Raw genomic sequence first — 15571 nt, 5'->3', positions numbered from 1 at the left:
ATAAAACTCAAAATTATCACCACGAAAGTGAGACAAAAGACTCTAGCATGCATTAAAAATTATAAGTTGAACTTAAAACTTTGTTCGGCGCACTCCCTCAACTAAGTTTTTACATCCTTATTCTGATAATTGGCAAGACATCTGCATGAGCGATATCTTAAAAGAAAGGGCAATAAGCAGGCATGTTTTACCTTTTAAAGAAAATTAAGTTATTTTTTTAAATACAAAAAAAGTCAGCTTTTTCCTATTTGACAAATTTTTAAAAACTTATTGTGCCTCTATTTTTTTTTATGCTGACACAGATGGTTGTGTTTGTTTTTATTTGATCGAACAAACATTAGAAAAACAAAAAAATAATAATTGACTAATATACCACATTTAACTTGGGCAGTATTAGCAATTAACTGTGAGATTTTGGTGTTTTTACTAAAAAATCTTTAAAAATGAAATAAAATAAAAACCATAAGACTTTGTACTGAGGTATGTGTGGCTCAAAATGTTCTAAATGATATGAGCTATCAAAACCTTCCAAGGCTTTGCACTTAGCTTCATAACACCTTGTATATATCTTAATCAGAGTGATTTCAAGGGTCATCAAAATGAAACCATAAACAAACTGCGCACATCGTTAACCTGCAGTTACTGGCCAAGACATAAACGGATGAGATAAGCAGATGAGGCAAGGTCCGTTCCATTTAACGACTGTCGATCATCCTCGGGGAGCAGATACTTTTGCACCCAAGGATGTCGTCAAAATCCTTCATAGATGGAAGAAGGCAGCAAATGGTGGAATAGATGTGAGCCGCCAAAGAGTGGTTCGCGGAACGCAACAGCATTGTGGCGTAATTGCCATGGTAAAAACTGGCCCAATGGCTGCCTGCTGGACCAGACAATAATCTCATTCAAGTGGACCGCGTTCCTAGCGTCCATTAGCCGCCTATCTGCAATCAACATTTCTTCTGTCTTCCACCGATCGAACGTTGATAAAGCGACGTTAGAACATTCTTTCGCGACCGCCGTCACCAGCATTATATTATACAGGTAACCTTATACACATAAAATAAACCACTATAGTGTAGAGAACCACATTTGCGGATGTGCTCTCTTCGACCCGTTCGATCTTCTGCAAACACTGTAACGCAGCATTTACACCGAATGAACTGGCGATTCACGACTTAAGGCGAAATCAGACATCGGTGAATGTGGCACGTGGTTTTCTTTTTAGATAGTTTTAAACATATAGAAAAAATGTGGCGTCCATGGGACGTGTACATGGGATAGTCCTTTCAAAAGGATACATTCGACCTGGGTGCACCTAGGGTTGCCAGATGGTATCCAAATTGAGGACATGTCCTCCTTTTCCATGTTTTGTCCTCCCTTTCCTACAAAAGTCCTCCTTTTTGCTAAACATCGGGCGGGACTTATTTATGATGATTTAGTTTCATGCATTGACTTCTTGAGCATCAGAGGTGTAGAGATTGACGATGTTAAGCTACACGATCAATTTTGTAACTCGATTTCATTTCTTAAATCAAAATCAGATGAAGATGAAGCATATTATGATTTGAAGTTGCACGAGCAGTGGACAATCTACTTCAAAAGTGTTAAAAACATTGAATGTTTCTCAGAACTGCTCAAGATCTGCGAGTTTTATTTTTGTATAAGCGCACATAATGCAAATGTGGAAAGAGTTTTTTCACTGATTAATACTCAGTGGAGCAAAGAGAGGAATAGACTAAGTGTGCAGTCAGTTAAATCTTTAATTCTTACTCAATACAACTTCAAAAACATGACATGTGAAGATTTTTGTAATTATTTGTTAAAAAACCAAGAATGTCTTTCCAGAATTGGCAGCTCAGCTAAATATGATTAAAATAAAGTAAAATAATATAAAAAATTCGTTTAATTTCTGAATGTCTTCCTTTTTTTACAGAAAATCCTCCTTTTTAAACCCATCTGCCCTCCTTTATCAAATTATCATCTGGCAACCCTAGGTGCACCTCACGGGATCGATTTAGAAATGCACGAAAAACCAAATATCGGAAGGCAAAGATCGAAAATCGCAAAATCTCACGGGATTCTGCGCGCGCACATTAATACGGGAGGAAAAGCCTGTTCCCCTTGTTCCTGTTGTATCCTGCTCGCGCAAATTAATTGAGGATGTACGTGAGTATGTACCGTTTACCATACACCCTTTTTTTATCTTTCGACTTAAGATCTTTCGATTTTCGATCTTTGCCTTCCGATATTTGGTTTTTCGTGCATTTCTAATTCGATCCTGTGGGGTAGACCCATTCGACCTATGTCGTTGAAATTGTATGGTAGTATTTATCCTTGCTTGACAGTGATCTATACCAAAATGACCCTTTGGACCATTTTCGGTACACTTGACAGTGATCGATAACGATGTATCCATATTCGTTATCGTTCACTGTCAAGCAAGGATACAATTTTACCGAAAATCGAAAATATAGATCACTGTCAAGCAAGGATAAATACAATTTCAACGACATAGGTCGAATGTATCGTTTTGAAAGGACTATTCCATGTATGATTTTGCTTCCTATCGCTGTCAAAAACCGCCCAGCAGCATTTGGTTAAAGTGGCATCATGAACGGGTAATTTTGACGTGATAATAAGCATATGTATTATTCAAACAATCTATCGGAAAAATATTGAACAAGTCTAAGAAAATCTTTCGGAGCGAATATACAACGAGTGCCCAACCGATCGATCGCGAAGCAACATTTGGTCGATCTCAATTACGTTAGTGAATTTTGGAAATACGTCCCATCTTCAGAAAAGGAATGGCTTTAAAAAGAAAAAGCAATTGGATAAATTTAACAAGAGTTTTACTGACTTAAAAAATTGCAGTTTCTTATCAATACCTTAAATTTGAATGAAAATAATGTCCAAAGTCTAGTAAAAACCATCGTAATGTTTTTTCCATTTGATTTAAAATTGCAGTTGATTAAATTGCAAAATGACGCTACGTTAACGCAGTTGAAATTTTCGTATAAATGTATGTATGCATACATATGTGTACATACGTGCATGGACGAAATGATTTCATCCTCAATCAATAATGAACGACACCCTAAATGGAACAACGTTAAATGAAACCATTCAATAACAATTTCTGAATAATAAAAATCAATAAATAAGGTGGTTGTTATCGATAACGAATCGACATATACAGTTCATTGGATTGAATAGATGGTGGGTTTATTGAAAATAGCAATCACGTACATACTTACATAAGTACATAATAAAGCGCAAAAACTGAAAAGCAAGTAGTACAAAATCAAAACAGAATAAATATTGACACGGTAGTCAAATTTTAAGCTCATTCCACAAATCAAATATTGTCGGTTCACATCCGCAAATACTGAAGAAACATAAATGTGACAGTCAGAAATACATCTTTCAGATCTTAGAAACACACCTTTTGTCGCCGTTAACCCATTAGGTGCCGAGTCCTCTCGAAAATCAAAAATCTAGCCGCCAAAATCAACATTCCACAGCAAACGATGGAGGATCTGGAAATAGAAATATTGACATTTGAATTTCAAGCTTAAATAACACATAGTAAAATATATTTTGAGAATTACGGTCTGTTTATACTGTCACAGCACAGATCGGCAACTGTGCGTAAACAGCAGTACCAGAAATATTCTTTAGTAAATTCTATATATTCCGTAATAAGACGAAAAAACAACAACTGACAAAATCTATTCATATTATACAATAATTGTAAATAGGTTTTTGAGCTTTTTTCCTATTATGCTGTACATTAACATTAGAATAATATAATACTATGATTATACTAACAAAATTAAATTAAAATTGTAAAATAGAAAATGATCAGTTGATCAGTAGCTATTAAAATAGATATAAGATGTATTGTGAACATAATTTAGTAATAATAAAAAGCATTTAAAAATCAAAATCAATTCATATTATACAGCATTACATGTCGTCGTAACGTATCAAGCAAAACCGGTGTTCCTTGGCCACTGTAGAAACATTCACGCGTGACGTCACAGTGGCGAGTGCACGCATACTAACGAAAGTGCGCATGCGCGTATGAATATTTTCGGAAACATCATATTGTGACAATGTTTACTCGGTGATACGATGCAAACAATATTGCGCCGTATCGTCGCGCTCTGTAATGTAGATGTAAGCTGATTTTGCCTTGCACTCGGCCAAAACAGGTGTGGACGTACCTAAACATGCGCTGCCCTATAGTATGAATATACACAAGTATGTAGACTTTTCCAAACACTGCTGTTGTCGTGCAACGCTGGGCAATGTAAATAAACTTTTATATGTGTCAGAATAAGAAATATTAAAAAGAGGCTAGTGAAAAAAAACCTTTATTGTCTACGTGGAAAACTTTGAATACAAAATGATTAGTTGTGTGCAATATTAGGTTTGAAAATAGCACTGTATCCATAGATATAGAGTTCGCTAAGCAGTTACATAAATTGCAGCTACAATATCCATACAGTTTTGACACCACTGGCACTCGTCAAAAAGTCTCATTTTATTTCGATTCGTTACTTTGCGAAAGTTTTAACATTACAAAGAGGGGGCCGGTCACGTTCCTTTATTCGCAAAAGGACACCAACTTTAAATATGATCGTCATCAGTTCTCTTGTACGCCCACCGGTGGACAAAGACCTCCTCGAGAACGACCAGTCCTTATTTCCCTCCTTCCCATCTCTCTTTCTCTCAATCCCTCCCTCTCACTCCTTGTTCGGTCACATTTTGCATATATTCATAATTTCACATTCTTGCATTCTCTCGTAATCTCAATGCCGGCAGCACCCTTTGAATCCTCCTCCTCCTCATTCCAACAATACTTTCATATGTAATTATCATCATTCCTCTGTCGGCAAAGCTGCACATAGAACATACATATACCAATAAATTAAAATAACCAAGGTTTGAATCCGGAACTAAAGTTTGTTAGTTCCCACTAGGGATTGCAATTCACCGTCAAATCCCATAAACTGGTAAACGGTAAATGATTTTTCATACTACCGGTATACCGGTAAATGAAAAAAGTATCTTTCGAGGATAAGATAACTGTATGTGGTTACTTTTCCTAAAAACGTTAACCTAGATTGAATCAAAAATAATTAAAAATAAATCTCAGGTGAATAATGTCATATATGTATGTAAATGCATTAAAATAAATAAATTTTATTTTTTATTTTTGACAAATCATATGTATTTATTTACAATATCGACCATTATGGCGAAATTTTTCCGATTTACCGGTATTGCAATCCTTAGTTCACAAAGCCGATTGTGACGCATAATGAGAATAGGATTTAATTTTAATGCCAAAGCTAGAACGCTTTTAAAAGCTCCTAGGATAATCAATAGAGAATTTTCACATAATTTTTTTGTTTTTTATTTAAAGAGTTTTTGTAATTCTCATCTTCCTAGTCTTAATTTCTTTCTATATTTTCGTTTTTTTTAGCTATCATTTTACTGTTCTATTTTTTTATCTCTTTGTATTTTCCTTTAATTCGTTATTTTTATATCGTTTAATTTATATATATATATATATATATATATATATATATATATATATATATATATATATATATATATATATATATATATATATATATATATATATATATATATATATATATATATATATAGGTATACATATATATAAGTCAAACCCCTTGGGTCCATCAGTTTTGCCTCCTCCCCTAAGTATATTAAATAAATAAATAAATAATTCCAAAAGCTCTAAATTTAATAAAATAATTTGAATCGTATGCTGTCATGTTATTATCTGATGAAATTAGGAAGTATATAAATATTATATATTATACATACATATAATGCATACAAGACGACATTATCCAAACATTGCATAAGTGGTGAGTAAAAACGATTCGATGAAGAATTTTCCCGGAAATTACGCATACCTTCGTAATGTTGATAAACATTATACAGACATATCATAATTATACAATCAATTATGCATTTCATTAGAAATGTTTATAATTCTCGATTTTGATACGGTTAAGTTAGGTTAGTTATATCATTTGTATATGCATGTACATATATTATATTTTGATTTTTGTTAGGTTTTACTTCTTCATATAATTGACACATATTTTATTAGTACTTTATATCATCAAATACAGCCATTGATCATTCTTGCTGGATGAAGGCCTATCCAACATACTCGTCTCCAATTACCAACATGCTCCAACTCGCCTCTAATTATGCGCAACTCTAATCCATCTCACCCTACACATTTTTCAAATTTCGTCTACCCACCTTCCCTGCGGTCTACCTTTTACCCTTTTGCATTCCGTCGGGTACCATTCTAGCACTTCTTTTGTTCACCATTTGTCGATTCTTCTAGCCACGTGGCCCGGCCCGCCTTTTGCCATTTCAATCTCTACACTGTCTCCACTATATCCACTACCTTTGTCATACTTCTCACCCACGTATTCCGTTTCCTGTCTTTCCTAGTCATGCCAAACATATAAAGTTCCAAGTCCAAGTTTCAAATCCATACGTCCTAACTGACAAAACAAATTGATTGAAGATCTTTTTCTACAAGAACGTGGCATTTTTGATTGAAAAACAGCATTAATTCGTCCAAATGCACTCCATCCTAATTTCATACGTATCTTTATTTCTTCTTCTTTACTAACGGATATGTCTATTATTTGTCCTAATTATAAATAATTATACATATACTACCAGTATTTTACTTATAAATACATGAGATGAATTTTATAACATTATCCATTAGGCTAAATTAATCCTTCCACCCATCCATGCATCTACAATACGTATTGGTAAAACCAAGAAATACTTACATACATAGTAAGTATAATTTCTATTCAAACTATTTAAGGATTAAAGAGATCATGACAATCGAAATTTTGTATAGGTATCGTCAAGTGAAAGGCAAATTAGAAAAGTAGAAACTATTACGCAAAGCGTTAAAATATGATAATACATATATCAAATCTCAGGAGATGAAATTTGGCAATCTTGCACTCGATATTATTTGCCGTTTAGCGAAACGGAAACGGTCATTGTAACAGCACGCGCACTATCCATCCTCGAGACAACATCGACAAATTCTGGTTTGGTTTGGTTTTTTTTTTTTGCCATCTCCCTCTCTCTGTCTATTTATTTTTTCTGTCTTTTTCGTAAGAAAGAGAAAACTAGAATCGGGTGAGACAAATCATGGTGCGTACAAAGTATGGCCATAAGTAGCGGAAGCATTTTGTTTTGAACAAAAGTTTACAGATGTATGTATGTACATACATATGAAATATCAAAAAGCTTGTAATAAATAAAAATAGACACAAAGAAGTTGATTAAATTTAGTGTACGGTAAACTTTGAGTGTATGAAAGGAGCTTCAGTATTTATAATAAAAAGAAATTGTGAATTGTATTGTTCAATGCCTTCTGGAAAAGACAAGGATGGAAATAATTGAGAAAGGACAAATATTCAGACTTTGATCTGAGTATATATGTAGATACAATCCAAATCTTGTCAGCAGTTGCAAGATTAAAAATAAATGTAATCATTTGGCTAAATCATATTCTAATTCGGTTTGAATCACATCTGCGACTTCATGAATCGTTTCATATATACTACACATGCATACACATTTTTTTACTTATTCAAATTTATATTCTCATAAATAAATTATCATTGAAACAACCGGTTCCTTAACTTACGACGCCCCATGTACCTAATAAGAGTTACCTGTGGCCAGCTATCTCCTGCCACCGACTGCCATTCAAATTAATCCCGACACGAGAACAAAACAACCCATAAACACCCGCGTGCGAGGACCCAGCCCCCAAATATAATAAATAAAGAAAAAAATGAGAGAAAACGTGTACGATAATGAAACGGCCAGCTGTGTGGCAGGTAAAGGTGAGTTTTGAACTCTTCTGAATGAGATATGATGGATGGAGTCTTTATCCCGACCGAACGGGACTTCTCCCACTTACATAATACGTGTCCCTCTAATGTCCCATCATTTGTAACCCTTTGCTTTGCGTTTATCATATGAAATATTCGTAACTAGGCGTTACGAATGTCCTAAAACACCGATTCCGCCGACTTCTGATTTTCAAAAACACAACCCAACGATCCTATCACAAACATCCGCAAGGTAAATGAAGACAAAAAAAAAAGTATACGCATATTCTATCACCGATTTATGCAATAAGACGCGACCCTCAATGGACGCAAATATATACATTTGTATGTAATGATGAACAGTGAAAACGCTAATCAAAAAATGAATGAACAAATTGACCACGCCACTTTGGAATCAGGAAGCCAACGACCGATTTACACGATCAAAATAGATATGATTTCATGGATGCATGCATATTGGAAGAGTCGCTAAAAATAATACAAAACCGCATGATTCATCGAATGATGAAAAACAAACGAGCAAAGAAGCCTCGACATTACATACAACGAGTGTCATCGACGCGAGTTTCGAAATCCAACGAAATTGAGGAAAAAGCGATACGATTTAGAATCGCGCAAAAAATGAAGATTTCGATGGCCGATAGACGGACTGGTTCTATGTCAGGGACGCGCAAACTCGGGCCCGCGAGCTGCATGCGGCGACATTTTCAAATAAAATATGTGTCATATCTACAACTGAATTACGTCTAGTTAACCTTTTTTCTATACATGTGTGAAAAAAATGTGTAAAAATATCCATTGAAGGTCTATAATCTGCTTTTTGCAATAATGTTAATACCAATATCAAATTATCATATATTTAGCTATTAAGGTATGAATTGGATCAATGCGATTACTGTGTGGAATGTGCTAACGACTGTTTCTGGAGCAGTTTTTGCCCAGTGATCATTTTTTCATTACATCCATTCAGACATATTGCATTTCATAAATCATACATGCATATAAACCAGGGCTGTGAAGTCGGATCAAAATTTACCCACTCTCGCTTAATTTTATGATTCGATTCCAATTTGAATGATTGCTTACCAACATATAAAATTATTAGTTATGAAAATAATAGCAATTTTCGAGATATAAAAAAATTAAAGGAATTAAAAAAAGCACTAAAAACTGACGTGTAACCCAATTTATTGAATTATTGGTAACGAAATAAGTATAAATAAAAAGTAAGTACACCCATAGAAAATATGTATGAATTTCACACACAAACAAATCAATATAATAATAAAAAAAAAAACGAGAATACATATCAAAATATTTGCAATTCGACGATTTTATTTATAATGTAATTTTAAGTCATGGTTTTTATAAAGAAATTATTAAATTTCAATTTATTAGTCGATCTATGTACTTCAATATAATTAGAGACTACTTGACGCATACCGTAATAGTATTAATTAAAAAAATAATAAAAAGGAGTCGAAGTCGGTTGATTTTTTACAACTCTGGCTCCGACTCCTGAGATAAACGAAAATATGTACATTGAAAAAAAATGAGTATAAATTTATATCGTTTTTACGTGGTTTTATCTAGCTTGACATTTCCGTTTGTGTGAATCAAATCTTATAATCAATCTTTGACCCAGTTTTAAAGAACAGATTTTATTGAATTTTTACATAAATACGGATTTCCGATGACAGCACAATATTCAATTAAAATTTAAGCTGAACCGCTCTCTTGCCAAGTTACATATTTACAATCTTTGAATCATCAGCGAGAGTGAACAAAAAGTGTGTTGGATAAATGGTATCTGTTTACTTGGTTACCATATCAATTAATCAACGTCAAGTACTCGAACAAAAATGAATCTTTATAAAACCATGTAACTTAATAAAGCATTTTTGCACGATAATCTTATTATTTCATGCATGCAGAAAAAAGCACAGAGTTTTAAAATTCGGCTCGAATATTACAAAAGTTTGTACGCCTCTGTTCTCCTTCGTATTTCTTTTTACTCGAATACTTATTATGGGAGCACCGTGTTTTTTTTTTGTCCATCGAAATTGCATAGTGTCCGAGGACGGGTTTGTATGTATATGAGATGAGGTCTCGAAGTCGAATCCTCGGACAGACAGACGATGACAGCGTTGAATAGAAGAAGCTCTACCTGGCCTTCCAGGTCCTCTTCAGGTGCTTGGAAGCAGCGAAAAAAAAAAAGATGTGGAATTTTTCGAGGTGCTCTCCGTCAAGAGTTTTTATTGTGAAATATTTTCCTTATAGCTAACCGAAGCACGTTGAAAGGGTCCGTTGCCGATTCTAAGCATGTAAAGAAACAAAGAAACCACTTAGTCATCCCACTTTTCATTCTACACCACCATCCTGGATGATCGTCTGCTCCTCTCCAATGTATACGGTACCAGGTTATTCAAATTGCATCACTTTTTACTATATGAAGTATGATAAAATAAAAAAAAAACACTTTGAGATGTCTCAAAATGTGGTTGACATTAAAATTGGTTATTGTAGGAACAGTCTTCGCTAGCCATATACATATATACTTGAACATATTTTGGAAACTACCCCAAAAATCACAATATGTAGCTTTGTCGTGTCTTGATCGATTGGACTAAGTAAAATTACGACATTATTCCATTTTTCAGTATTGTATGATCCCTCATCTCAAATGTTGTAAACATATACATACATACATATATGGGAAAAAATCAGTAAATCAATAAGTTCCTATTATAAGTTTCTATCCAGAAGTTTTTTTAAATTTTAATTGATGTATTGCTTGCTATATATGTATGTATGTATAGGTTACGAAAATAATTTTAGTTCGTAAAGCTGGTTACTGAAATACGGAAACTAAAACCAATACGTAGAAAAATTTCTAATTAAAAATCAGCCAAAATCCCAAGATCGGATTTTTGCACGATCACAATACTTGATATAATGTGGATATAAATAAAAAGCTTAAAAAAAAAACTTGCGGCCGTTTGCAGTTTGCGTTCGTTATGATTCATCATCGCGAGTCAATACAAGTCGAATGGAGTAGTGGGGATAATTTGCTGGAGCAGAATAATTAACTATCGGATGCAGTTCCATGCAGCTCTCAGTACATGTGTTTGTTTGTGACAATTATTTGAAGAAGCTACTTTATTTCAAGCTTATTTTACAATGTATTCATAAAAAATCACCACAACAACAGATAAACGATAAACACAATTTTTTTTTGTCTATATTCTTTTATTTTAGCAGCACATCACTGATTATACCAATTCCTCCTACATTGCTATAGTTGAATCCATCTATCATGAGACTTTTCGTAAAATGAACATGCTATCGCATTCACCCCCCCCCCACTCGACCCGCGATGGCCGATTACATTTCGTTTCAGTTTCGTATTGTATTTTGTTCAAGAAATACAGCATTTTACGTGCATCGGTAGAATTTGACTTTTATTTTTCGTTAGTTTTGAGTTTGTGTTTCGTGTTTTGAAATATTTACATTAATAAAATTTTAATACAAAATACGTAAGTTGCTGATATTATTCATTTATTTATGGAATACGTATATATGATATATTAATGGAAATTTATATTTTTTAGACGATAAAAGTAATTATCAACGACATGTTATGGACAGCAAAACTTACAGTAATATTATTAAAGACCTTGCATTGAATTATGTTGTAATAATATTATAATATATATTGTACATATATGTATAGTTAAATAAGAAATAATTTAAAAAATAAATAAATAAAGCATGCTCGGTTCATCGGATCGACTATAGTAATTTTCATAAAATTAATAAGTTATTAATAATAACCATCATCTTGTAAAAACATTTTCATAAAATTAATAGCAATATTGGAATATAATTGAATTGAAATCAAACATCTACTCTCTGAATTGGTTGATTTTTTTTCTAGCCGTTGAGATCTTGACCAAAATTATCGTCCGAGTATGATGTCACTTTGACTCAGCAAAATCATTATTGTTATTGATAATTTTCTCCTAAAAATTATGTCGTTATTTTTTTAAACCGGACTATATTATATCACCTGGTTTAAAAAAAAGTTCTCGGGGGAAAATTGTACATATATGGGAAAAGCTCAATTTCGAGGTCCTCCGTTCAAAGGATTTCGTGTTTTGCACGAGCTAGCACGGAGGTCAACTCGATACTAGAAATGTTTAATGCATAGATAGAAACTCGCCGGTTAGAAATGAATCATTCGTTATTTCACCTGTGGAGTATGCAAATTAGGCGCGGGCGAGGCAGAAGGAGACTTAAAAAAGGAAAACGGAAAAATCAAAAAGGGGTTTTGAGAAACATTGCACGTGCTATTGGAATTGCACAAGAGACTGCAGGCCACCAAGAATGTCAAACGTTCAAATTTCGAACCAGAGTGAGGCGAATCTCGAAACAGGTAATATAATACTACGTGAGTCACACTGAGGAAAACGAAACCGATTCGTAATGGAGATGCACATTACGACATTGCGACCCAAGGAAGTTAGAAGACAAACGCAATTTTTGTGCCAAAGTCTAGTGATGCAGTTTCGTACTTATTCATAGACTGAAGTCAAATGTTTCATACGTCATTGGATAACCTGACAAACTTCAAGAGAGCACTCACAGTCCGTTAGTGCCCGTTTCAAAGTAGGCTTTTATGATGACGTATGGATGTGAAACTTGGACATTGAACGCCAAGATACTACACAAAGTCCAATACCCTAAAAGAGATATAGAACGGTGTATGCTCGGCATAACAAAGAAAGACAAGAAGCGGAACACGTGGGTGAGAAGTATGATAAGAATAGTGGACATAGTGGATAGAGTAAAGATATTGAAATGGCAATGGACGGGCCACGTGGATAGAATAATGAACGAAAGATGGACAAATGAAGTGCTTGAATGGTACCCGAGAGAATGCAAAAGGGTAAAAGAAGATGGGTAGACGAAATTAGGAAAACGTGTGCGGTGAGATGGGGGAGGGTTGCGCAAAGCAGGGACGAGTAAGGGCCGGGCCGCACCGTGCAACTTTGTCGGCCGACTAGTTGCGCGACACGAAAAAATGTATGGAAATGTGTGCGACAAACAAGTTGAAGGGTGTAGCATGTCCCATCTACCTGCATGCATTGGTCTGGTCGCCCTCAACCAAGTCGCTCGCAAGTCGCACGGTGCGGCCCGGCCCTTAGAGAGGCCTTCATCCAGCAGTGTATGGTGAGCGGCTGTAGATGATGATGATATAATACCAAGAAGGTCTAATAGATAAACCACAATGCGCCTTCCTGGCCAGTTAAAAACATCGATAAACAAATCGAGATAAGAAATTCTGATAGGAATCGATCGACCTGGAGTCACTTATCTCAGGCCTGGTCAGCATCACCGGGCCAGGGGATGAACCCATTAGCACTTGAGCATTACACACTGACCTATGCTACGAAGCTATATTGCTGGTTAATTATAATTTAATCATTTCATACTCAATCATGTCAAAAATTGTGGTTTTCGAAGTTAAGTGATTTAATTTGCAGACACGCAGAATGGTACGCGGCACGTGTATTTTTTAGGTAGTTTGCAAAAAAATGCTGGCATGCCTAGTCTGTACCATCGCAATCCTTCCGAAAACTAACCCCCTGGAGTATTTTCGGTGATATTTTATCCTTGTATTGACATAGGTTTGACAGTGAATTCCAATATTTGAAGAAATGTAGGATAAACTTATCGAAATAATAAGACATGCTCATTCACAATTAGTGGTGCTACCCGGCTTCGCTCGGTAAATGGAAAAAGCAGTCTAGTAATGATAATACCATCGAACCACGAAAAAAATCTTCAGTTGTTTTTTTATTAAATTTATTTTAATCGAAAAAGAAATTATATTATTTAACGACCGGATCAATCACAAACTTATTTGACCAATCCAGCCAATCAGAAAAGACTTTGACGACAGCCAACCAGAAACGAATTACAGACGCCTTTTTGGTTTTATATACATAAGATATGTGTAGTGAGAGAGTAAGTAAAATTTAAAGAGTGAACGACTTTTCACATTCTAAAGTGAAGTTTTGGTTTTACCTATTTGCGATTGGAAATATAAAAAACATTTAGCCTTGTAAAAGAATAAATGAAAAGGCTTGTAAAAAATAGAAACGATTTCCCATAACCGGGATGATAATCGTGTCAAAAGTGCAATATGTTTAATTTTATGATACAAAAATCGAATTCGAAATTCGGCACATTTATTGGGAGACCTCATCAAAGGTTAATTAACCGACAATAAAACCGGATTTTGGTTTTCGCCATTCGCGTGTGTAATATAATATTTTCTCACAGAGAAAATAGGCAATTCAAACGACCATTATCGAATTTTGAACAGATAGTGAGAGAGAGAATGGGGGGGGGGGGGGACAAAAAAAACAACAATATTTAAGTACGTATAAATTTTTGAGAATTATTCACGTTGTGTGAGAACCGTTTTCGCGGATTCGATTTGGTGTAAATTTAACATCACGACGCCATGTTTTCCCGTTTCCTCTGCGATCTTCTCTTTTTTCTGTTCTTCGGTATTATTTATACTCCCTCGCGCTTTGATTTTGAGAATCCGACTTCCCGCATCTGATTTCCAAATACTACATAGTACATTGAAATCGTGACAATGACCGTTAAATTAAAAAAAAAACGGAGGATATCTACTGTATTAAATAATGGATACAATGTCGCATTCTATGAAAACAAATATTAAAATTACTAATAGAAAACATGATAAAAGTTGCACCATTTTATGTAGATGCTTAAACGCAAGTGCCGTAATGTTATACAGATCCGTGTAATCTATCACAATAATTGGAGATTGTTGGAGTGCACTTCGGTGAAAATATTTTCAACCGGAACCGGATGTCCATTATGTATTCGTAAAAGAAACAGGTCAACTCGGGACGGTTATTTCCAACTTTCTGTTTCTTTTGTGGGCCCATAAAAGGTTTACTCGAATTCCTTTGTCTCTTATTATTATATAGTCGGGTACGAAATGCGTTTTAAAACTGCAAACAGACGATATAGAATTTGAAATACATAATAATTTACTCGAATTCCTTTGTATCCTCTTATTATATACATACATAGTCGGGTACGAAATGCGTTTTAAAACTGCAACCAGACGATACAGAATTTGAAATAATATACATAAACACAGACGCGATGTATGCATGTGGGTATGTGACGGATGCGTGGGCAAGTGTGGATATTTCAAAGAAACAAATTCTAGAATATCAGGAGTATACGTTATGCATAGAGATGTGGCGTGACGACCGATCGTGAAGACACGGGGTAGCGGGGGGGGGGGGTGATATTGAGCACCTGACTTGGAACGGGTGATGTCAGCGTCAGATGCGCTGAGCGTACAGAAATACACACATCCACGAAGGCACACACACTTTCCAATCTCTCTTGCAAATCTCAAGTTATTCAGCGTCTTGATGTTCGCCAATTTCTATAATAAAATGCTGCAAAATTTTCTCCATATATGTACATACATATGTCACTGTGGATGATGTTTGAATGAATACGCATTGTACAAAATGCTCGTATTAATTGTATTGTAT

At 34.7% G+C, this 15571-nt stretch overlaps 1 protein-coding gene across 1 annotated transcript in view; it reads right to left on the bottom strand.

Moving 5' to 3' along the window:
• Nucleotides 1-15571, bottom strand: part of Shrm (shroom) — a 107944-nt gene that overhangs the window by 65824 nt on the left and 26549 nt on the right. The window contains exon 2 of the mRNA XM_077446229.1: nucleotides 3446-3539. The gene's annotated coding sequence lies outside the window, so the exon portion shown is untranslated. The remainder of the gene's footprint in view (nucleotides 1-3445; nucleotides 3540-15571) is intronic.

Source organism: Arctopsyche grandis, chromosome 2, assembly GCF_051622035.1.
Source record: "Arctopsyche grandis isolate Sample6627 chromosome 2, ASM5162203v2, whole genome shotgun sequence".
Taxonomy (NCBI): Eukaryota; Metazoa; Arthropoda; class Insecta; order Trichoptera; family Hydropsychidae; genus Arctopsyche; species Arctopsyche grandis.
The sequence above is the reverse complement of the archived record's forward strand: the minus strand, read 5'-3'. Positions and strand labels throughout refer to the sequence as shown.